The sequence below is a fragment of the Rana temporaria genome, chromosome 4 (assembly GCF_905171775.1).
Source record: "Rana temporaria chromosome 4, aRanTem1.1, whole genome shotgun sequence".
Lineage (NCBI taxonomy): Eukaryota > Metazoa > Chordata > Amphibia > Anura > Ranidae > Rana > Rana temporaria.
The window spans coordinates 418,064,527-418,086,625 of NC_053492.1; the positions used below are offsets into that span (position 1 = coordinate 418,064,527).

At 42.3% G+C, this 22,099-nt stretch overlaps 1 long non-coding RNA gene across 1 annotated transcript; it reads left to right on the forward strand.

Annotated features, from left to right (window-relative positions):
- Nucleotides 1–2,961: 2,961 nt before the first annotated feature.
- Nucleotides 2,962–4,055, forward strand: LOC120937811. The gene is made up of 4 exons (XR_005748757.1): nucleotides 2,962–3,020; nucleotides 3,344–3,423; nucleotides 3,515–3,723; nucleotides 3,849–4,055. It is a non-coding gene; the product is annotated as an uncharacterized LOC120937811 (long non-coding RNA).
- The last annotated feature ends 18,044 nt before the right edge of the window (nucleotides 4,056–22,099 follow it).

The window sequence follows — 22,099 nt, forward strand, 5'->3', positions numbered from 1 at the left end:
AAGAGAAGTCGAGAAAATTGACCTCTCTAATAACTCTTCAAACCTCACTTTCAATCAACGACAAGCTCTCAGAAATCTTCAGGACAATCGCTCCATAATAATTAAACCCTCTGACAAAGGGGGCAACGTAGTAGTCATGAACATAAAGGACTACGAACGCATGTGTTTAAAGATCCTTAAAAACGAGGATTGGTACCGCCCAATACCTCAGTCGGTAATTCTAAGCTTTAATAATGAATACTACGCCCTTATCACTCAGGCCTATCATCAGGGCCTGATTGATAAGGATACGTGGAACTTTTTGAACACTCAGGAACCTAAGGTTCCTACAATGTACGCCCTACCAAAGATTCACAAATCTTTAAAATGCCCACCAGGGAGACCCATAGTATCGGGCTGTGCAGGACTAACAGAGAATGCCAGCTCCCTGGTTGACAATTACCTTCGCCCGCATGTTACCGCCCTGTCCTCGTACATCAAGGACACGATTGACCTTTTGCAAACTATCGATGGCATATCAGTCCCACCCAATACCTGGCTGGTTGCTATCGATATTGAAAGCCTTTATAACGCAATCCCACACGATAGGGGCATTGAAGTTGTGGGTAAAATCCTCAAGGATAGAGGCGATCAGGCAGAGCCTTATAACGTATTTATTTTGGATATATTAAAGTTCATTCTCACCAGAAATGTGTTCATGTTTGGACTCTCCCACTTCCTCCAGGTGCAGGGGGTTGCGATGGGGACTAAATGTGCCCCATCGTATGCCAACCTGTACCTGGGGGGGTGGGAGAAGGAACTTTTTTCTGATGAAGAATCCTCGATGTATCTGTGCCACGTCATTTCGTGGTACAGATACATCGATGACGTTCTGCTATTGTGGTCTGGTGGCAGAGCGGAACTTGACTTATTTATGAAGAGACTGGCCAAAAATACCTTTAATCTTAAGTTCACCATGGAATGCAGTCTTAAATCGATCAATTTTCTCGATCTTACCATTTTCATTGGATCTGATGGAACTGTCTACTCCTCTCTCTTTCGTAAGCCTTCTGCAGGTAATACTATTCTGCATGCCTCTAGTGGCCACCCGCAGTCGCTTGTAAAAAGTATACCCTACAGCCAATACATTAGACTAAAGAGGAATTGTGTCCTCAAGAATGATTATGAAATAGCTGCTAGAAACCTATACTGTCGTTTGAAGGATAGGGGTTACAGTCACAATATCCTGAAGAAGGCTTACAATCGAGCTGCGAGCATTGACCGCAGGGATTTGATTTTTCCCCCCGGAAGGGTTAACTCCCTGCAACCAATACGTCTGCTTACTCAATATTCTGTATGCCATACACAGTTTAGGGAAATTTTGGATAGGTATTGGCCATTATTATTGGCGGATAACACCGTCAACAAATTTATCAAGGATCGACCTGAAGTTACCTACCGCAGAGCACCATCTCTGCGGGACAAACTTGTTCAGAGTCATTATAATCCCTTAGAAAACTCTTCACACACAATTCATGGCACCTTCTCATGTAAGGGATGCCACATGTGTCCTTTTATTTTGAGTGGATCTACAGTCGTGTTGCCTGGTGGACGTACCCACACCATTCGGCATCGGGTCACATGCCAGACTGTCGGCGTGGTGTACCTGGCCAAATGTATGTGTGGGTGCTTCTACGTAGGCAAGACGAAGAGACCTTTCCACAAACGGATATCGGATCATATTGCACCCATACGGAAAAAACTGTCCACCACTGCCATCAGTAGGCATGTGGGACATGAGCACAATTTTGAGCCTAATATGGTTAAATTCACTGCCCTGGAACATGTGCCCACACACGTTAGGGGTGGGGGTATTGATCGTAGTCTTCTGCAACTTGAAACTAAATGGATACAAACTTTAAACGCCACCCATTACCCAGGACTGAATGAATATATCAGCTTTAAATCTTTCCTGTAAGGGCTACCTAGTCTGCATGTCCCAATCCCATTTTTCTTGTGCTCCATCTTTGGGCTTGCCATGCCTTCATCGGGCGACTGCCTGGGTTGTTCCAGCATGGAATATATGATGCTTGTCATTCTGCATCCTCTGTCTGTTTTGTTTCACATCCCCTTCCCTTTGATATTTGGTTCCAACTCCTACTTTTCCACCCTCATTTTGCCTCCAGTTTTTCCTCCCCCCCCCTCTCTCCCTTTTTCCCCCCCTCTCTTCCTTTTCTCCCTTTCCACTATCCCCGCTATTTTTGGCATTTTGCTAAATGTATATATATGCATGGGATTCTATTTATATATATGATTGCCCCAGAAATGTTTGACCTTAATTATATTATTTTTTTTGCTTTATGAGTACTGTCCATTTATATGAACTTTGTTGTAAATCGCTCTGCTATTGTATATGTGCTCTTGCCACCCTGCCTATATCCATGTTGGTTTTTTTCAATGACCCTGCACCTTTAAGGTACGGGCCTTGACATATCCTTTTTATTTACCGAGTTGCAATTTCTTTGCCTATTGGACAATCCTATATCATCTGCAGGATTTATGATGCTGCTGCGTTTGTCTTTTCGCCTTTTGTCCCCTTCCATCTGGACACCCAAGGGCTTCACTTTGTGAGCCCGTTTTTGCCAGTGCTTTCTTTCCCCCTCCTGTTTGTTGATTCCCCTCCCCTTCCATCGGTTATTTGGCCACTCCCGGCTCCTGGACTTGGGTTCCTCTCCTTGTCTACGAGCCGCTCCGTTGTACGGCGGTGCCCCTCCCCCGGCGCGTGTTGATTGGCCGATTATTCGACCGTCCACGCCTTCCAACCCAGGGGTTGCTGGGGATTGTAGGCCTCCGGTCCAGCACCAGCTTGGGTGTCTGTGCACTGGCACTCTGTGTCCGCTCACGCCCGACCGCGCCTCCTATGACGCACGGACGTGTGGGAGGGGCCAAGGGGTATATCTTGGACTGTGTCTGGCTGTGGAGCGTCAGTGTGTTGTGCACTCCTGTGGAGCTAACTTGTGCTGCTAAGACAGACGAACCAGGTACTCTCCCTACTATGCTTACCAGCTGCTTACTATACAAATTTGTTTCCTTTGCGTGTCCAAGTCTTTTGGCTTGTTATTTTTCTCGACTATTTTTTCTTTGTTCTTCTTTTTCTGGATTTTCTTTACTATGGAACAGTCTTCTTGCTGATGATCACTATATTTATTTTAAATATAATATATAAGCAAACTGTTTGTTTTTCTTCTATTTTATTCCATTTTTTCTTTTTATTTATTTATTTTTCCTGCTTGATCTCTAACTGTTCTCTTTTTTATACTATTTTTTTATATTTTTTTTTTGTTTGACACAACATTTGGATCAGCTTGTCACAAATCTGACCAGCCTCCGGTCTCAAGCTAGGCATAAGCCTCCACAGATGCTATACCTGTATACCTGAGCACTGTGAGTGTACACTCTATCTTTACTCTTTATTAAATAAATATTTCTTTATGTACTCTACAATAGATATTGACATTACTACTCTTCTCCACAGTTGGCCACTTTGCTTCTGGGTGCCGCCCCCTGCCTCTCCGATGGTTGGGGACTGTGTGAATCCCATCTGCAGCGGTTTCTCATTTTTTCCTGCCTAGGTTATCCTTTTGGCTGTCAACTTGTGTCCATCTGGCCTGATTTTTCAGGCAGGTGATGGTATCAGGGTATTATACACCCTGTTGTTTGTTTACATCCACTACGGACCAGCAGGTGGGCATTATGTTGATATACACTGACAGAGCGACTTCATATACTCTATTTATTGTTTATGTATATTTAATATATCTGTGTATAAATCATTAATTTTCTTTCTTTTTTCTGTATGTTATTATCAGAATCCAAACTCTGATCTCAACCACCCCTGAAGAAGCCTAACCAGGCGAAATATATAGGGTTTACCAACCGGGTTGTGATCTCTGCTACAGTATTTATGTCTGTTATGGAAACCTTTTAATTTTGTTATACTTGTTCAGGTTGTTTTGATTTATGAATTGGGCTCCGTTAGAGTCTATGATATGTCCTACAACCTGACGCTATTTTTTTAAATAAACTATTAAAATTTATAGTATTTGTTCTATTTTTCTTTATGGGTTTCTGCTTGCACCGTTATAGTCCCGCCACTGTTCGACTTTCCCAAGTATAAAACACCAATTTCCTTGCAAAATAATTGTACTGCTTTTGGTACGTAATTCCAGACAGAATCATACCGCCAGGGAGGTTAACTACCGTGCAACCTTAGTGCAACGTGCAACCCCCGTGAACAAGTCCCTATCGTGACGAAACGTCGGGAGGAGACGCCTTGACGTCACCGCGTTTACACGTGTGAGGATCCGGATACTCCGAACGCACACCCATACACAGGCCGGCCGGCTGTGTTTTATATACTGTTTTTATGTTCGCTTGAAGCCCGTTTTTAAAGTCTGAAATGTAAGTAAGCAATTGGCTACTTTCCTTTCAAATAAAATCTGAGCAGTATTACGCTATGTATGTTCCCTGGTGTTTCTTTACATGTCTTTGGAGCTGAATGCTGGTTGCCATTGAATGGGAAGGTCCTATGTTAAAGACACCGTTATTGGATGATTGATCATTTGGGCTGGTGCTGTGGATCTGTTATCTTTTTGCTGTTATTTTACTGAGTTGCGGTAAGAGTCAGTAATATCTGTGGTGGAGGTCTCCTGTTTGTCCTGATCACAGCGTGGTTGCAATCACTGACATCTGAGATTTTTCTCATCACTATACCTTTGGACTCCTTCAAACCTCTCGGCTTGCTCATATTCCATTTGTGTTGTAATAATTTACTACTGTGGACATATTCATGCTATCCTAACAGTCACTTATATTTTGTATTTCACAATCATTGGTGTTTTTGTTCGTATCACATTTAAATAGCGCGACTCCTTATTTTTACTACCGTGCAACCTTACATGCTGAGCTATAACTCCTTCCAGATATACTAATGCTCATTTACTAATGCACCCGCGAATCTTAACACAATTTGTGTGAATTATCACATAACTAAGTCATGTGAACAGCAAATTCCTGTATGTCTATTTTATTTGTACATGATCAAATAATTGGAGTGAATATTCACATATTCTTTTATTGTGGTAATATTCTCAACTTTGGTAAACTAAGCAAAACTGAGTAGAGCAGTGCCGGTCAACTTTCTAAATATGTTGGGCCTCAAGTTAGGCTCCCAACATCATTAAAAGGAAGCACATAAAATTCAGTAATTATTCTATATCGGAGACAACACTACAGGATATAGTCAAAGACTATGGGTATGAGACAAGAGATGGTCAGAGACTGTCGACATAATATGGAAGATAGTCAGAAACTGCAAACAGGATTCAAGAGATGGTCAGAGCCTGTGGACATGGTACAGGAGATGGTCAGAGACCATGGACATGATACACAAAAAGGTCAGAGACTATGGGGAAATTGTCAGAGACTATGGACATGATATAATAGATTGTCAGAGACTGTGGACATGATACATGAGATGATCAGAGACTATGGATATGTTACAGGAGATTGTCAGAGACTATGGACATGATACACGAGATGGTCAGAGACTGTGGACATGGTACAGGAGATCATCAGAGACTATGGACATGATACAAGAGATGGTCAGAGCCTGTGGACATAATATAGATGATAGTCAGAGACTGTGAACAGGATACAAAAGATAGTCAGAGACTGTGGACATAATACAGAAGATGGTCAGAGACTGCGAACAGAATACAAAAGATAGTCAGAGGCTGTGGACATGGTACAGGAGATTGTCAGAGAATGTTGACATGACACACGAGATGGTCAGAGGCTGTGGACATAATACAGAAAATGGTAAGAGACTGCGAACAGGATACAAGACATGGTCCGAAACTGTGGACATGACACACCGGATGGTCAGATGCTGTTGACATGGTACAGGAGATGGTCAGAGACTGTGGACATGACACACCGGATTGGTCAGAGGCTGTGGACATGATACAGGAGATGGTCAGAGACTGTGGACATGACACACCGGATTGGTCAGAGGCTGTGGACATGGTACAGGAGATGGTCAGAGACGGTAAACATGCTATAGGAATTGTTGGAGTCTGGGAACATGCTTTAGGAAATAGAAATAGACAGGAGACATATTACATGAGACTAATAGAAATCTCTACTATAACAGGACAATAGGTAAACACATTTTAGTGTCTGCAGGTGACCAAAGGGCCACATAAAATGTTCCAAGGGGCTGCAGATTGGACACCATCGTGTCTATTGTGCACACAATTTTACCTGGAGAGAAATTTGCTATATGGCGTACTAGTCCTGCAAGCTCACACGCAGATCATGTTTCCGGTGAATGGGAGCTACAATTTCTACATAAACAATACTTACTATGAGTGAGAAGCAGAGCTTTTTTTCTCAGAAAATAGGTGCAGGAACTCAACCACGACCCCGTTCAGATTTCACAAACAGTAGAAGGGTCTTAGAGGTGCATTAAATACCAGGATTGCATTACATACAGAGTGCAGAGTTCAGGGGGGTTTCACAGAGTGCAGAGCTGTCTCTTGTAAACACAGAAACCAGACGTCTGTGTTTACAAGTGATTGTGGTGAGCAGGCACCAAAGGGTCTGAGCCAAAGGTGGTGGAACTGAGTTCCCCCAAGTTCCCCCTGAAAAAAAGCCCTGGTGAGAAGTACTATGAGTGAGAAGTACTATCAAAATAAATAGCTGAGTCAAGATCCTCTGCAATACATTAAAAAGACCACAAGTTTGCCCATGAAAGGAATCCTGACAAACAGAAGTACATCTTACTTCAGCAAATTTTTACTTAAATGGTTTCCAATGGTGTTGTTTCCCTTTAAATACTATTATTGTACATTATCCTCCTAGCCGGCCTGTGGTGTGTAATGTGCCTGAGATGTAAGTAATTACAGTAGTGCTGTAATAGCCTTCTTATTGTGAGATTACATCAGAAGCTTTCTACACACATTATGCTGGCCCCTTGAGAGACTAGGCTTGTGACTGAAGAAAGCATGCTACGGGCATGTAATAGATGCACAAGTACATATTTAATAAGCAGGGAAGGATCAGTTCACTGGTCACTCACCACTCATTTGCTGCCCATTCATTGCTCAGGGTCACTCGCTGTAGATATTCACAAGACACAGTCGCTGTTCGTGATTTATTCCGATCAAGTCATGTTTGCTGCACATGTGGAATTCCCAGGGGGAAGTCTAGGTTTTGGTAACTCTCATGATTATCATTTACCATAAAATCAATTCTTTGCCCAAATGAAGAATGCTAAAACCAGATGTGCCCACTTTCCGACACATACATTCACTACATGTCCAATGCTCTGAAAATGATTTGATCATTCTTTAAAGTTTTAGGTGGAAAGAAGAAGTCAGGCAATTTTTTTTTTCAGACAGGCCAAAGAAAGGAGTGTAGAGTGCTGGATCACTTACATATTTCATTCTGGGACTGATGCAGGGTAGGATTGGTGTGATAGCAACAGAGGCGTTGCTAGGGGGGTGCAGGGGGTGCCGTCCGCACCGGGTGACACCTGCTAGAGGGGTGACACCATCCTGTTTTTTTTCATTTTAGCTGACATGCCCAGCCTGCCCTGTGCAATCCCAGCCTGCCCTGTACCACCCCAGCCTGCTCTGTGGCACCCCAGCCTGCCCTGTACCCCCCCAGTCTGCCCTGTATCACCCAGCCTGCCCTGTACCACCCCAGCCTGCCCTGTACCACCCCAGCCTGCCCTGTACCACCCCAAACAGCCCTTTACCACCCCAGCCTGCCCTGTACCCCCCCCAGCCTGCCCTGTACCACCCCAGTCTGCCCTGTACCACCCAGCCTGCCCTGTGCCACCACAAACAGCCCTATACCACCCCAGCCTGCCCTGTACCCCCCCAAAGAGCCCTGTACCACCCCAGCCTGCCCTGTACCACCCCAGCCTGCCCTGTACCACCCAGCCTGCCCTGTGCCACCACAGCCTGCCCTGTACCACCCCAGCCTGCCCTGTACCACCCCAAACAGCCCTATACCACCCCAGCCTGCCCTGTACCCCCCCCCAAACAGCCCTGTACCACCCCAGCCTGCCCTGTACCACCCCATACTGCCCTGTACCACCCAGCCTGCCCTGTGCCACCACAAACAACCCTATACCACCCCAGCCTGCCCTGTACCCCCCCAAACAGCCCTGTACCACCCCAGCCTGCCATGTACCACCCCAGCCTGCCCTGTACCACCCAGCCTGCCCTGTGCCACCACAGCCTGCCCTGTACCACCCCAGCCTGCCCTGTACCACCCCAAACTTTCCCATGCCACCCCAACTTGCCCTATGCCACCCTAACTTGCACTATACCACCCCAACCTGCCCTGTACCACCCTAACTTGCCCTATACCACCCCAACCTGCCCTATGCAACCCTAACTTGCCCTATACCACCCCAAACTACCCTATATCACCCCAACATGCCCTATACCACCTTAACCTGTCCTATACCACCCCACTACACCAACCTGACACTATACCACTCTATACTACCCTAACCTGCCACTATACTGCCCTATACTATCATTTACAGGGGCTGGTTTGGGGTGCGCCCCGTGCCCGTGCGCTGCCTGCTTGGTGCTGGGCAGCCTAGACAGAGGGGGGGGTGACACCATGTTTTACCGCACCGGGTGACACCAACCCTAGTGACGCCACTGGATAGCAAGCATTAAAAACTGGAGTATAAGGAGAAAAGAGCTAGAAAACAAGTATATAAAGTCTAGGAAGTTGTTTATATCAGAAATCCCACTCAGTAAAAGCCAATTCCTTTCGAGGGTTCAAAAGGTCCCTCTTACCAAAGCTTGACAACTCTTGTGGAAAATGCTTGCAGTGCTGGATTACCCAATAGAGTCGACACTGACCTATGGCCCCTTTCACAGGGGCCAGTCCCAGCTTTTCTCAGTAAATCAGCAGGAGCAATGCCGACTTCCAACCTCCAATCATGTGCAAGGAAAAATTCATTTTTTATTTTATTTTTCTTGCATGTGATTGGGTATTCCTTGCAAAGTGAACCTTTGCCTCGTTTACTAAGCTCTGGAGCAACTGCTCTTGCAAAATGCACAGTCTATTTGCCTTTCGTAATTCAACTCCTACAGATAGTGTCACCCAGTGTTTAGTACTCCCGCACTCTAAAAGAGCTGACTGGGGCAGTCTGAGACTGGTTGAATCTCGTCTGGTAGTAGAAAATGTCTCGAGGTTGGAGTGTGATGTTTGCGGCGTAGGCATATGTCCGCCAGCGAGGGGCCCTCTGTGCATTAGCCCGGACGATCGTTGAGGAGGGGATACGCTCACTCCGCATGGACATTAGTGGTTATAGAGGGATGTGCGCTCTTGTCTCTGCTGTGTCTGATCAGCATGGTCGGGGTTTGTAGAGCACGCCTGTAGATAGCCTCCATTCCACCTACAATAATGGTATAATCTGAATATGCGTTATTCTATGGAATGGCGCAAAATAAGGATTCTATCAGCGATAATATGGGAGCTTGTGAGCGTTTTTGGATTGGTGGAGGTCGTCCATGTTTTAAAAGCAATACGGCTTTGCCTACTACAAGGCATGGATGCATTTCCTGCCCAGACACACCCATAAGACTTTAGACAGCATTGTATTCATTGTATGTATTCTATTCATGTATTGTATTTATTGTATTTATTGTATAGGACAATCCTGTTAAAGGGATGTCCTTACATGGTGCTTGCTGTGTGGAGAGGACATCCTGATGACCCCATGATGACCACTCCCATGGGGGAGCTGATTAACTGGTGGAGTGATCACTTCCTGTTTGTGCGAATAAAAGGAGCCGTGAGGAGCTTGAAAAGACAATGATGGCTGTGATGGCAGAACAAGATGGTTGATGTTTGGTTATTTGAATGAATGGCAGACCCAATGCATGGTGAGTGAACCTTTTAGCTTAAAGATGGATTATTTCACCAAGATGAAGTGTCTGCTTATAGCACAAGGCAGGATGGCGGTGTGCTCTGCATACTACCAAAACTGCCACCTCAACGTGCAAGTAAAAAAAAAAAAACATTTTTGCTTGCACATAATTAGAGGTTGGAAGTCAGCATTGCTTCTGCACATTTACTAAGCTCTAGAACAACTGAACTTTGCAAACTGCACAGTCTATTTGCCTTTAGTAAATCAACCCCATACTGTGAACGAGCGCCTATATTAAATTTGAAGTATGGTTGGAATACTTATAAAGCAATGCATGTGACATTTACTACACATTTACATTTATAAAATGAATACGCTGTGAACATTCAATGCATTACCTAGCACATTCGCACATCAAGCAACTCTCACTGACATTCATTAACATCTATTTTTCAATGGGAAATAGCACTTACTGTACTATTCAGTGTATTTATTTCCCCCGTGAATGCACATTCACCATTCTGTGGCGAGTCTATATCTTGAAAGGTATTTTAAAAGACTTGAATGGCAGGAATTGGAAAATTGTCCACTTGTCCCTCCATAGTGATATCTCCCTAGTGGCCCCATTACTTCTGCATGCAAGGCTATTTTACAATAAACACCATTATAATAAAAAAAAAGAATGAATAACAATGTGTAAGCAATTACATAATTCTTCAGGTCGACAACATACGGATTTGATTTCTATGTATACACTAAAAAAAAAATCATCATGGAAAAAGAACATTATGAAAAAATTTATTCCATAAAGTCATATAATTACTGATGTCGTATAAAAAAGACATCATATAAAATCAGAATCAAATAGAATAAAATAGGTGGATAAAATAGGTGGATAAGAATGCTTTTCTTCATCCAGCTCAGTGTATACTTATATGTGGAAAGCATTCATTCAACTGTAGATCACCTATCTATCTATCTATCTATCTATCTATCTATCTATCTATCTATCTATCTATCTATCATTAAAGTGTAAAGGGTTGTGGAACGAATCATTTGAGTTTCCATTATTTCTTATGGGGAAATTTGCTTTGATATACAAATGCTTTGGATTACAAGCATGCTTCTGGAACGAATTATGCTTGCAATCAAAGGTTTTACTATATTTTCAAAAGCATCACAGACTCCTTAAAACTCCACTCGTAGTCAAGGGGTTAAAATACAGCGCTTGTAAGTCTCCCATCCTACAGAGTGTCTGCATAAGAAATAGTAAGCGATAATTGGAGTGAGATAACTTGGTGTGTGGGAAGAAGATGATCAAAGCGACAGCACAATAAATATTCTTGTGTCATCAGCTACCAAGCTGCAGTTTAGATAATTTTCCTTTTCAGCTTAAAAAGCTTTTCCCAAACCTACTTCGCCACCTGTGAGTTTACAAGTGACACATAAGGGGGGGGGGGGGTTGTCTTCTGTACTTTGGCTCACAGTTCTCCGTGTTTTACCTCCAAAATATAACAACTTGACAGAGTCTGTTGATACTACCAGGTCAAACTCATACATCTACAGAGCTGCATTCATTTGTCTTTTATCATCTGTTTAGATTTTTGGCTTTAAAGAGTCTCTAAAAAGTGCAGTTCAGTTTTGGGCACCAGTTCACAAACAGGAAATTGGGGAACTGGAGAAAGTGCAGAGAAGGGCAACCAAACTGATAAGAGGCATGAGGAACGATTAGAGAAACTGAATTGATTCCCTCTTGAGAAGAGGAGATCAAGGTGGGATTTGATCAACATGTACAAATACATAAGTGGTCCATATAGTGAACTTGGTGTTGTTATTCACTTTAAGGTCTTTACAGAAGACAAGGGGGCACTCTTTACGGCTGGGGGAAAAGAGTTTCAATCTCCAAATGATGGAAACGTTTCTTCACAGTAATGCCGCAAACACAAGAAAACCGTGGATTTTTTTCCGACTGAATTTTGTCTCACACCTTAAGTTGCATTCACACAGTCACACAAAATTCAGACCGTCAAGAACGCGGTGATGTACAACACTACGACGAACCAAGAAAAATGAAGTTCAATGATTTTGAGCATAGTGTAACGGAACTATGTATTCTCTGCCTTGACATCTATAATCATCCTACAGTGAGGCCTACAAAGGGTTAATTGTATAAGGAACTCTTTCACTGCTAAATGCTAATTGACTCTTTTGTGTATTACCAGTTAAGCAGTCTCCTGCCAGGTGTATGCTGATGGGATTATCTGTGAGTGTGTATTGTTCTAAAGGTTAATTGAATTCTATTGATGAAGGAATGTGTCTGGGCAGGTCATGTTAAACATAGCCCGGGAGCCGAAGTGTCTAGACACTGATTAAGTGATTAGCTTAGGGGATGTCATTATTTCAAAGTATCTGTATTGAAGCCCCCCCACTGTGTGAGGAGGGGCGGAGATTGTCATTGTTCCTGTAACAGCTTGTAACCACATATAAACCAGCAGCATGTACCATTAAATTCAGTCTATTTTAACGCTTCAAATGCAGCCCCGTCTCGTTCTTGAAAGGGGACTCTATGGGACTATTAATCTGCTCCTTTCACAGCGGAGCCTGTCTCTCTCTCTGGATCCTGTGGATGGGATGATACTGGTTTTACTTGCATACAGCAACTTGCCAGGGAAAAGGACGTCTCCAACGGCTGATACCCTCTCACTACTTGGGTAGCCGTTACACAAATGCGTCAACTTGATTCCAAGCATGCATGTTTTTTTGTGCGTCGGAATTCCATACAAACAACCGGAATTTCCGACAAGAACTTTTCCCGTCTGAAAATTTGAGAACCAGCTCTCAAATTTTTGCTGTCGGAAATTAAGTCAGATGAGGGCTACACACGGTCGGAATTTCCGACCAAATGCTAACATTGAACTTTTCTTGTCAGAAATTCCAATCCTGTGTATGCGGCATAAGAGCTGTGAAAATGTGGAATAGATTCCCTCAAGAGGTAGTTCTGGTCAGCTCAGTAGATTGCTTTAAATAAACCCTGGATTCTTTCCGAAATGTACCGTATATACTCAAGTATAAGTTGAGTCACCTTTTTGCGCCTGATCTTCCGGACTTTGGGGAACCTGTACCGGCACACATATAGTCACACTCTTCCTCTACAAGTGTGAAAAATCTGTTGTCCAGGGGATTTACGGCCGGGGAGCACCGATTTTTCAAAATCGGGCACCCCTTCCATAGACTCCTATGTTAAACGGTAATTTCTCCGGTAAATTTGGGGACCCAGTACTGGCCGGACCTAAAACTTGGCACACATGTAGTCCCAGTTCTTCTCTACAAGTGTGCAAAGTTTGCTGTCTGGGGGACCTAGGCCGGGGGAGCACCAATTTTTCAAAGCCGGGCACCCCTTTTATATACTCCCATGTTAAACGTAAGTCTAGCCATGGACACAGTGAGGCATGGGCACAGGGAGGCATGCAGATGGACACCCTAGGCTTATACTCAAGTCAATAAGTTTGCCCATTTTTTTGTGGTAAAATTAGGTGCCTCAGCTTATATTCGGGTCGGCTTATACTCGAGTATATACGGTACATAATATAAGCAGATCCTAACATTTATAGGTAAAGTTGATCCAGGGAAAATCTGATTGTTTCTCGGGGGATCACGAAGGATTTTTTACCCCTTGGATCATGCGCCGGTGTCCAAAGTAATGCCACACTTGATGGTTTAAACACAATTTTTTATTGAACATAAAAAATTTAACAATCAAGCCAATGTGTTTCAGAGGAATTGCACCCCCTTCTTCAGGACTGTTGGTAAGTTGAAATGGAGATGGGTGCGTTCCATGGTGGTACCTGGATTTCTTGTAAATGTGGCTGTCAGATTTTTGATGCAGAGACAGCCTCTTTAACTCTTTGAGAACTCATAAGTCATCTGGTCCAGGTGCTTTATTCACAACTACAGTGCCTTGCGAAAGTATTCGGCCCCCTTGAACACTTTTCAGGCTTCAAACATAAAGATATAAAACTGTAATTTTTTTTGAAGAAACAACAACAAGTGGGACACAATCATGAAGTGGAACGAAATTTATTGGATATTTCAAACTTTTTTAACAAATAAAAAACTGAAAAATTGGGCGTGCAAAATTATTCAGCCCCCTTAAGTTAATACTTTGTAGCGCCACCTTTCGCTGCGATTACAGCTGTAAGTCGCTTGGGGTATGTCTCTCCGTTTTGCACATCGAGAGACTGAAATTTCTGATCAGTCTTCTCCTTGTATGAGCTGAAAGTTTAGAGGGACGGCCAGGTCTTCGTAGATTTGCAGTGGTCTGATACTCCTTCCATTTCAATATTATCGCTTGCACAGTGCTCCTTGGGATGTTTAAAGCTTGGGAAATCTTTTTGTATCCAAATCCGGCTTTAAACTTCTCCACAACAGTATCTCAGACCTGCCTGGTGTGTTCCTTGTTCTTCATGATGCTCTCTGCGCTTTAAACGAACCTCTGAGACTATCACAGTGCAGGTGCATTAATACGGAGACTTGATTACACCCAGGTGGATTCTATTTATCATCATTAGTCATTTAGGTCAACATTGGATCATTCAGAGATCCGCACTAAACTTCTGAAGAGAGTTTGCTGCACTGAAAGTAAAGGGGCTGAATAATTTTGCAGTTTTTTATTTGTTAAAAAAGTTTGAAATATCCAATAAATTTCGTTCCACTTCACGATTGTGTCCCACTTGTTGTTAATTCTTCAAAAAAAATACAGTTTTAGATCTTTATGTTTGAAGCCTGAAATGTAGCAAAAGGTCGCAAAGTTCAAGGGGGCCGAATACTTTATCATCACTAATAACCTACCTCACAATGATACTGATTTATATCGTATCACTATCCTTCATAATATATAGTATTTTTTATCATTTAATCCCATTCCCACCATCTAGTTTTCCCTGCATTTCCCTACTCAATCTCCTCCAGGCAACACCAAGGGTTTTTCTAAGAAAATAAAAAACGCAAAGACCCATCTTTCTAAAACATGTATCCAAACGCAGTTTCCACAGCTTTAAATGAATAAAGCACGTTTAACACAATTTTGTTTCATTTTTTTTATTATTTAGTAAATACCTATGATTTACAACTATGGTTACTGTTATATGCTATTCATATAAATTACTAAACATTCCAAGAGGTTTTTGTAAACAGATAAAAGCACCAGTGTCAAATATTACATGGTTGGCAATAAAATTATTTTTAACATCTTCAACCACTTAGCCCCAGGCCTGTTTTTCAGACTCAGTGTTTACAAGTTAAAACATTTTTTTTTTTACTGGAAAATTACTCAGAACCCCCAAACATTATACATCTTTTTTTTCTAACACCCCAGAGAATAAAATGTCAGTCATTGCAATACTTTTTTTTCACACTGTATTTGTGCAGGGGTCTTACAAGCGCACTTGTTTTATATAAAAAGTTCACTTTTTTTAATTAAAAAATAAGACAACAGTAACGTTAGCCTAATTTTTTTTATATTGTGAAAGATAATGTTACGCCGGGTAAAATCATACCCAACGTGTCACGCTTCAAAATTGCGCCCGCTCGTGGAATGGCGTCAAACTTTTACCCTTAAAAATCTCCATAGGCAACGTTTAAAAAATTCTACAGGTTGCATGTTTTAAGTTATAGAGGAGATGTAGGGCTAGAATTATTGCTCTCGCTCTAATGATCGCGGCGATACCTCACATGTGTGGTTTGAACACTGTTTTCATATGCGGGCACTACTCACGTATGCGTTCGCTTCTGCTCACAAGCACGTAATTTTTTTATTATTATTACTAATTTTACTAGATTTTATTTATTTTGACACGGTTTTAAAAAAAAAAAAAAAAAAAGAAAGCCATTACTACGCAAATGCCACAAAGTATCCAGCACACACACAGGTCCCAGAAGAAAGCAGGGGGGCTTGCCGAAGAAGAGGATATGACACCCTGCGCGGCGGACCGGATGGATCAGAAGTACAGACTGTACTTCATAAAAAGGTATGTTAGAAGAAAAATGTTATGTTTTTACCATCCAAAAACGAGGGGTGGAGTGGTGGTCATCATTTAAGACCACCTCTCAAAAGTGGGTGGAACTCTACCTTAACCTCCCTGGCGGTCTTCCCGAGACTGACACGGGGTTAGATTTTCTTGCTACTATCGGTAACCCCGTGTCAGTCACGGGCTTGCCTCGCTAGATCCACAGGCACTTTTTACTTACCTTGTCCCTGGATCCAGCGATGCCACCGCGCTGTGTGAGCGAGCGGGACCTCGCTCGATTCACATAGTGCTTCCGTGTGACGCCGATCTCCGTTCCCTGCAACGTTACGACGCACGGGGACGGAGAACGGCGCCAAATTCAAAAAAGTAAACAAACACTATACATACAGTATACTGTAATCTTATAGATTACAGTACTGTATGTAAAAAAAACACACCCCCCTTGTCCCTAGTGGTCTGTCCTGTGTCATGCATGTCATTTTATATAATAAAAACGTTTCTTTCTCCCTGCAAACTGTAGATTGTCCATAGCAACCAAAAGTGTCCCTTTATGTCAAAAATAGTTTTAGATCAGCTAAAAAACAGCGATAATAAATTATAATCACTTGCAGAATTGTGCGATAGCGATTTGTGGGGAAATTCGTCATAAAAAAAAAAAAATAATGACAGCAACAATTCTGCAACTGAGCAAATTTCAGTGATTTTAATTTGATTACATTATTGAATAATTTTTATTATAATTATATTATTATTTGTTATAATTATTTATAATTATTTATTATATTATAATTTATAATTTTGTTTTTAAAAAAATGTCATACCCGGGATGCCTATTAGAATCTTGTTTGGTCAGATTTAAGTGAGTTATTTCTAAAAATGACAGACCTACAATATAAAACGCCAAATTTCCTTGCAAATAATGGTACCGCTTTCAGCACCTTTTTTCTGACAGAATCATACCGCCAGGGAGGTTAAGTATCTTAAAATGTGGAGTTCACTACGGGATCATTTAAACTTGCACGGGTGCTCAATCTGTGTCCCTCCAGCTGTTGCACAACTACAAGACCCATCATTCCTCTGCCTTTGGTACCCATGCTTGTAACTCTCAGCGACTTGCAATGCCTAATAGGAATTGTAGTTCTGCAAAACAGCCGGAGGGCCACAGGTTGAGCACCCAAGTTAACCACTTCCCTACCGCACGCCGTCGTATGACATCACTGACTTTGTGCAGGGATATCTGAATGATGCCTGCAGCTATAGCTACAGGCATCATTCAGATATCATTCTTTGCAGCCGGCGATTCTCTGCACGATAAGAATGATCACAGCGGCAGTTTCGCCACTTGATCGTCCTTATAGGCGACTCCCTCCCACCACCATCCGGTGCCATCGGGGGGCCCGGAGAAAGAATCATCCAGCGCAGGATGACGACGATAGAGCTTTCTGGTAACCAGATGGTTACCGGTTATCTCTATGACCGTCAGAGGCGCGGGTGTGACTATATGATGTCACGCCCGGGTTCCTGGATGTAAACATGATGCTGTGAGCATGAGATCGGTGATTTTTTTTCTCTCCTCTCATGCTTTCCAGCCTGGGGGAGAGATGTGGGGTCTTATTGATCCTGCATCTCTCCATAAAGAGTACCTGTCACAATAGATTACTATTACAAGGGATGTTTACATTCCTTGTAATAGAAATAAAAGTGATAAAAAAAAAAATGTAAAAAAATTAAGTAAAATTTAAAATAAAATTTAGAAAATACAAATTTCAAACGCGCTCAGAAGCGAACATGCATGTAAGTCCCGCCCCCACATATGTAAACACTGTTCAAACCACACATGTAAGGTATTGCCACATGCATTAGAGCGTGTGCAACAATTCTAGGACTAGACCTCCTCTGTAACTCTAACCTGGTAACCTGTAAAAAAAAGATGTAAGCGTTCGCCTATGGAGATTTTTAAGTACTGAAGTTTGGTGCCATTCCATGAGTTTGCGCAGTTTTAAAGTGTGACATGTTAGGTATCTATTTACTCAGCGTAACATCATCTTTCACATTATACAAAAAAATTGGGATAACTTTACTGTTTTGTTATTTTTAAAATCATGTTACTGTTTTCTTTCCCCAAAAAAAGGCGTTTGAAAAATGATTGCACAAATACCGTGCGATATAAAAAGTTGCAATAACCGCCATTTTATTCCCTAGGGGGTCTGCTAAAAAAAACATATATAATGTTTGGGGGTTCTGAGTAATTTTCTTGTAAAAAAAAAAGATTTTTACATGAAGGAGAGGAGTGCCAGAATAGGCCCGATATGAAAGTGGTTAAAAATGATGAATTATAGAGCAAAAAAAGTCACAACAACTAATCATCAATGTTATGTTTCATCTGCTCAAACAATGAAAAGTGATAGCTCATTAATTGGTATGGGTTTCGGCAATTTGTACATTGCTCTCTGCAGTAGTAAATAACTATCACTGTGTATTTAATGTAAACGACAAAATATCTGGATTTTAAATATGTTCTGTTTTTAAAGGAAATCAGATCAAAATTCAAAAACAATTACTGAAGACAAAAGATAAGATCATATCACTAATATACAATTAAATTATACTTCTATTTTAAGATAACGTATCTCATATAAGAAATGTACTTTTCACATTTAAGTTTTAGGAATTGATACGATAAAAAAATCCATTGCATACCTGTAGTAGATTTGTCATATTTACTATGATACAGAAAAATTCCACATTTGTTAAAAAAAAACTAAAACAATTGATTTATTTAAAAAGTATATATATTTGTTATCAAGACATTTTATATTTATATTTTACCATTCCACTTCAACCATTCTAAATTTCATAAATGCATGTTGTTTCTTTTTAAAGCGGTAGTAAACCTGGACATTAAAAAAATAAAAAAAAGGGGGGAAAAAAACCCTGCAAGGCAAAGGCATAATGAGCTAGTATGCAGCGCATACTAGCTCATTATGAAATACTTACATAAGAACAAAGCCCCTGTGTCTGAGCCTGGTCCACGCCGTGGGAGCTGACATCTTGCCCTTGGCGTGTCTTCCAGGTTCGTGGCTCCAGGCAAGGTGTGGCAACGCTGCCGCACCTTCAGCTGGGGCATTCAGAGCGCATGTGCCGCTGAGGTCAGCGTCTGCATGCATAGGGAATATCTCCTAAACCGTACAGCCTTATTATAGTTTTACCCAGGGATTTATTTCTCGGAAAGTAGGTGCAGGAACTCCCTCCTTCTGAGTCACCTCTTGTGTCCACCCCCTACCCACCTCCAAGCACCATTCATTGGTTTCACCCCCTACCCACCTCCAAGCACCATTCATTGGTTTCACCCCCTACCCACCTCCGAGCACCATTCCTTGGTTCCACTCCTTACCCACCTCTGAGCACCATTCCTTGGTTCCACCCCCTAGCCACCTGCGAGCACCAATATATACATTCAGAGCTGGAGGTGCCAGAACTGCGTTCCCCCGCGTTCCTGCAGAGAAAAAGCCCTGGTCTTACCTGTAGGTAAAAGTGTAAAATTTGGGTATACAACCATTTTAACTGTGCCAACAGTTTGCACATTCTATACACATTTAGGGGGTCCAAGTATAAAATGTTCATTTGTCACATGCGTCATTTCAAATGAAAATTAATGTACTTTCTCGAATAGATGTAATGCACCTAGTGACCATAATGCATTTTTTTTCCCTGATTGAGTTATTTATTTAAAAAAATGCATTATGGTCACTAGGAGGTGCTGACAATATAGGAACTGTGGGCCTAATCCTCAAAAACCTGGCGCAACGTAACTTTTTCCATTTAAGTTACACCGCCGCAAAATCTCTAACTAAGTGCCCGATCCACAAAGCACTTACCTAGAAATTTTGAGCGGTGTAACTTAAATCTGGCCGGCGCAAGGCGTTCCTCTTCTCCAGGGGGCGATTACCATTTAAATGAGGCGCGCTCCCGCGTCGGCCGTACTGCGCATGCTCGTGACGTCATTTTCCCGACGTGCATAGCGCGAAATTACGTTATGTCGGGCTTTGTGGATTGCGACGGGACAATAAAGTTGCGTCGGGTAAAAAAAAAGATACGGCGCCAAAAAAATTTTTTTTAAAAAATCGCGGCGCGAGCAAGAAAGGTCTGTTTTTACAAGGTGTAAACAGTTTACACCTTGTAAAAGCAGCCCTAATTTTGCGTTTGCAAAATAAAACTTACGGAGAAAAAACTAAGCTTTGTGGATCTCCGTAAGTCCTAATTTGCATACCCGAGGCGGCATTTCGACGCGAAATGCCCCCAGCGGCGGATGCGGTACTGCATCCTAAGATCCGACAGTGTAATTCAATTACACATGCCGGATCTTCGTCCTAACTATGGGAAACTGATTCTGTGGATCAGTTCCATAGTTAGGACCAGGGATACGACGGAGTAACAGCAGTTACTCCGTCGTATCTCTTTTGAGGATTTGGCCCTACATATATTAGAGAAAGTATGGCAATTTTTGTTTTAAATGTGAAGATGTTTGTCACATCCGCACAACAAACATTTTATATGTAGTTTTTGTCTAAAGACCCATAAGGTGGATTTACTAAAACTGGAGCACTCAGAATCTGGTGCAGCTGTGCATAAGTAACCAATCATCTTCTAGGTTTTATTGTCAAAATTTAATATACAGTATATACTCGAGTATAAGCCAAGTTTTTCAGCAAATATTTTGGTGCTGAAAATGCCCCCCACGGCTTATACTCGAGTCTCTCCCGGCGCTGTACCCACCTGCAGCCTAATCCCCCGGCGCTGTGATACATCTTCAGTCTTGTATCTCCCAGCGCTGTGCCCATCTTCAGTCTTATTATCTCCAGGCACTGTGCCCATCTTCAGTCTTATTATCTCCCGGGGGCTGTGCCCATCTTTATTCTTATCATGTCCCGACGCTGTGATACATTCAGTGTAAACCGTGTAGTGTAACCAAGCGCTGCCTCCTCCTCGTCCGTGATAGGCTGACTCACTGCTGGGAAACCGAGTCAGTGTTCCTTCACGGAGGAGGAGGTGGCACTTGGTTACAGTCCTGGTTACAGTCCTGGATAGGAGCCAATTATTTAAAACTAAACGGCTCCAAAACGGAATGTATCATCATTAGCAATCAGAGCAAAACCAGCTTGACTGACTTTCCCTCTTGGCCGGTCTTGTTTATTCCATCTCCGTCTCCGGCCACCCAGGTTCGGGACTTGGGAATCATTTTGGATTTCCAAATTGACACTGAAGGCGCAGGTAAATCAGGTGGTAAGTTTGTGTTACTACCAACTGAAACTTCTGCGTTCCACATTCCATTTCATTGACGGAGCGGATAAAGTCCCCATGGTCAATGCTTTTATTGGCAGCCGGCTGGACTATTGTAATGCTTTGTATATGGGGCTTCCAAAAACCCTCTTGCACAAACTCCAGCTGATTCAAAACTTCGTAGCTAGGTTATTAACGGGTGTGGGTCGCGGGGACCACATTACATCATCTTTGAAAGCCCTGCACTGGCTACCCGTTGCTGAACGGGTTTTGTTTAAAGTGGGTTGTATTGTGCATAAAGCCATCCATGGGACCTGCAGGAGAAATTCACCTACTACGCTCCTAGCAGATTATTGAGATCTGCTAATCAGGCTAATTTGATTGTCCCTAAATTCAAAAAAACAAAATGCGGAGGGAGGACGTTGGATGTACAAGGATCAACGTTTTGGAATTCCTTACCTCTATATATGAGACTTGAGAATGATCTATTAAAGTTTAGGAAGTTTTTAAAAAGTTTTTATTTTTTCAAGCGTATGGCCCTATTTAGGGTCAGACATTAGTATTGTTTTTAAGTCTTTTTAAATTGTGTTGTGTGGTTTTATGATTGTTACTCTCTACTAGAATGAGAGATCTTTTTCTGTATATGGATATGTTGGTTCTATGAGCGCATCGAGGCCTTTGGGTAAACACTGCGCTCTCAATAAGCATTTTAAATAAATCCCTGGGATATAATAAGATTAAAGATGGGCACAGCGCCGGGAGATAACAAGACTGAAGATGGGCACAGCGCCAGGAGATAACGCCGATCAAGGTACCGTACTTGAGGCACAGTGAGGCATGGGCACAGTGA